Source organism: Trachurus trachurus (genome assembly GCF_905171665.1).
Source record: "Trachurus trachurus genome assembly, chromosome: 22".
In the NCBI taxonomy this organism is placed as follows: domain Eukaryota; kingdom Metazoa; phylum Chordata; class Actinopteri; order Carangiformes; family Carangidae; genus Trachurus; species Trachurus trachurus.
This window is the reverse complement of record NC_139907.1, coordinates 20,763,730-20,767,742: the sequence shown is the minus strand read 5'-3', so window position 1 is coordinate 20,767,742 and position 4,013 is coordinate 20,763,730.

Below are 4,013 nucleotides of genomic sequence, written 5' to 3'. Positions count from 1 at the left end.
TGAAGGATGAGAGGACCTGAGAAAAGACATGGATCTGAAAGTTCATTTGAACATGCAGCTAAGCTGTCAGTGCAGTTCATCCTCAGTTGGTGACTTTTGCCAAATTAGTGGATCACCAGTGGAGTCTGTGGGATCAGAATCTTTGGAGATGTGGAATATCCACACTCTTCCATATTTGAATCACATGAACACTAAACAGAGTCAAAGATTTACCACTAGGTGGAGTTGTATGACAATAGAAAAAAACACACACACATGGCTGTTCTGGCTGTGGATGTGAGGCAGTTCCTGAGAGTACAGATCCTCCCGACTCATTATCTTCGATGTTGCTTGAAACAGGTGTGTTGTCAGATTAAGTAGGCTATGCTTCTCAAGCAAATGAGAGTGATGTCTACATGTGAAGTCCGGGGGACTGCTGCCACTGTGGTGTCTGGGTCACATGGTTAATCCATCAGGTTCAGAATCTCAGTCCATTCATCATATTTTAACTGTGTCAAACATATTTTGTTTTCTCTCAAGGATTGAAATTAAAGTATAAATGTTCCCACAAAATCACGTTGGTAATATTGAATAAAACCACTGTCTTGAATTTATTTTTTATTTTTGTCTTGATATGTTAAGTTCCCTCAAATCACAAAAACACACCTATCACCAAGCTAAACCAAAAGGTTTTGATCTTTGAAAGTATTTTGTTTTTCTCAGCTGTGTTCCTCATAGTAATGTAAAAGACACTCGGGCTGCTCACAGTTTGTATGAGACCCAGCATCAAGCGAATAGTGTTTTTTCTTCTTCCCTTGACTTCAAATCCAAGAAAGTCTCATTGTCAAACTAAACCATCTTAAATTCAAGCTTGCTTACTTGCCAAAATAGGCTACAGTGACCATAAAAAGACTGAACTGGATATTTCTGTCATTTAGAAGAATTAAGGCAGGGGTTCTCAACTACTCTCACTCTGGGACCCACATTTTCCCATGGTCATTAAGTCGCGACCCACTGAATAGAATTCAAACCAAGATTTTTTTTTAAAGCCTTTAAAAACTCATTTAGCTCTTTATTGAGCAAAGTGCATTTCAGAGCACATGAATGAAACTGAGGAGGACCATGACAACTGCATGTACGGAAGTGAATAAAATAATATCAAACTGCACAAAATGGAGACCAACAAAACGATATATTTGACTTCTAATGCATCTCTGCATTCAGAGCATATTCACAAAAGTGAATAAATATCAAATTGCACAAAATAAAGACCCACAAAACAAATCAAGATGCACTGCATTCAGGCCACATTGATAAGAAACGGATATCTTTGCATTCAGAGCAAATAATAAGAAACTGAGGAGGACCATTACAACTGCATGTGTTCACGTGACGCGTGCCTTTCAATATAAGTTATTTTTCAAAATAAAAGACATGTCCAACATCAGATGTGCATTAAATATTATTTACTTTTTTGACCAGCTGTCCGCGACCCATCCAGAACAGGTCCGCGACCCACTTTTGGGTCCCGACCCACTAGTTGAGAACCACTGAATTAAGGTATGAGAAAATCTACATGAAGCTCAACCATCAGTGGGCATCCAAACACTGTTTGTGTTCATACTAGTGTCATTATATAAAATGATGTAGGCCTAAAATAAACTAATTTAGCTTGCTAAACCTATAAGCAAATAAAATATGCAGGCATGTCTGAATTTTGAATTTTTCTTTCATTCTGTGTTACAACAGAACGTTCTATTTTAGAATCTTCCACTGTGATGCTCCTGTGTTGGTTACATGGAATTGTGGTGTTTTGAATCGCAGCCAAGCGCGTCCCCGCCCCCTCCCCGTGCACTGTGGTCAGTCATGCACCTGTACTGTGCGCGTGGCCGACAGCGTCGTAGAGTCAAAGATAAACGTCTTCGGTAGAGTTTGCAGAACAAGCCAAGCAGCAGCACTTTGATGACTTTGATGAAAGGAGGTGAGTTCAACCCAGTGTTTGTATAACATTCCGGTTCAGCCTGGATATTAAATAAATTCAGCTAACACGAATTTCGCTCAAGTGACAGGAACAGCAGATTTTTTGTGAAATATCGTTAGCGAGTTAGCTTGCTAACATTAGCTAAAGCCTGGGTCGCTAACCTCAATGCCCGCCGAGTCATTATCCGCAGAGTTCACCGACGTCGTCGAACCAAGCTACATAACTTTGGAAATGATTATGAAAGTCAAAATAAACGATGGCCAATCTTCAACCTCTTCAAGTTTTAGCTTCCGTTTTACGATTTTAGCCAGTTTGAAGTAGTTTCAGTGCAAGTCAGAGTAAAGCGAGAGAAATGCGACACTGTGCAGTCACACGGCCTAGCTAAAGTTTGATGTGGAAAATGTCGGATTTGAACTGTGTGTTGGCGACCATGTTTTCACATGACGGGATAGTTTTTACGGCCGCGCCTAAAATGTTGATTGCAGTTTTAACTTCTTCTCAGATCCTTTCGACAGAGTTGGTGTCGCTAAACGAAGTCTTCTGTTTTAATTAATTTGATTTGATTTATAAAGTTATCTTCGTTGACAAATGTTGGCGGCACAGTGATAGTTTGACGATAAACCTTCTGACTTAATCTGGGGACTTCAACTAGGAATAAGTTCAGGTTCGTGCGAAATTGTCAACTATCTAAGGTCAGAGGTAAATCAGGCCTTTCCAATATTATATTATTTGGATCGTCACACCATTAACCCTTACATACTGTTTAAATTTGATACCTTCACAGTATGGTTCGGGTCAATTTTGACCCGGACCAAGAATTCCCTCATAGTAAGTGTCTATATTGAATTTTAAACTACAGATCTATTTAGAATGTTTAAATAGCCTATGACACATAAATTAATGTATGATTAAGTGTTAAAAAAAAATTCAGAGAGCAGGGAGAGTGCATTTTTTAAGTTTTACAACACTCGTTTTTGGAGAAAAACTTCTACTATTACACAGTATTACATCCTGTTCTACATAAGACATAAACACATAAAAGCCACAATGATTTAAATATATTTAATTGAATTTTAAAATGGCATGAACATTGTGGAACTGTTGGAATTCATAATATGACCATGTTTAACCATTGCAACCATTAGGTGCTATATGTTATAAGGTAGATGCTATATCATAAGAAATCATAATTATCAATATTAATTCAACATTTACCACTTAGAACACAAAAACATTAAATAATAAAATGCTTATTATAAAAAAAAATGTACTCTCCCTGCTTTATATATAATATGGTTTTCTTTGGCATTGTCTTCCTGCTCTGACCCATCCTCCACCAAATCACTATCAACCTCCTCCTTTTGGAAGATCAGATAAAGGGCCTGTTGTACCAAGTCTTGCTGCCATGATGTCAGTCACTGAAATGGCAGCTCAGGAACCTCTATGTAATGACCCCCCACCACCACCCTCCCAACGCAAATTGATTCAAATTTGTTACTTTATAGATGATTTTATTACAGTGCAGGTGCAGGTGCTTTCAGGTGCAGATCTCGTGTCTGTGTCAAGGCACCCCTTGACCTCAGATGACCTCTGTTTCCTTTGTGCACCATACTGTATGATCATACTATACTGTTTTACTATTTCACTGTTTCAAGGTTTCCCCATGCCCCCTCAAAGACCAGCAGGTGTCTGTCTCTGTGGGAACCTGGGCAAATGTGGTGGGAACACAGGCAGTTCTCGTGACAGTGTCGAAGTCCCCCTTGAACTCTGTTTCTGTCACCACTGTCCCATAAATTATACACACAAACATGGCCTGTACAGTTCCACAGTTTCAAGATTCCCTAAAACCACAATTTTCCTTGATTTGACCCACACTGGTGGATCTAAAATCCATCTAAACAGATACGGGTCAAATTTGACCCGAAACAGCCTCAGTGTTTAAAAATGTGTAGCACCTGTTCAAAAGTATACAATTTAAAAATATTTTCATTTTTGTGTATTTTGGGTCACTTTAGGAAAAGTCATAAAATTTCAGCCTAAAAGAATGATGTTT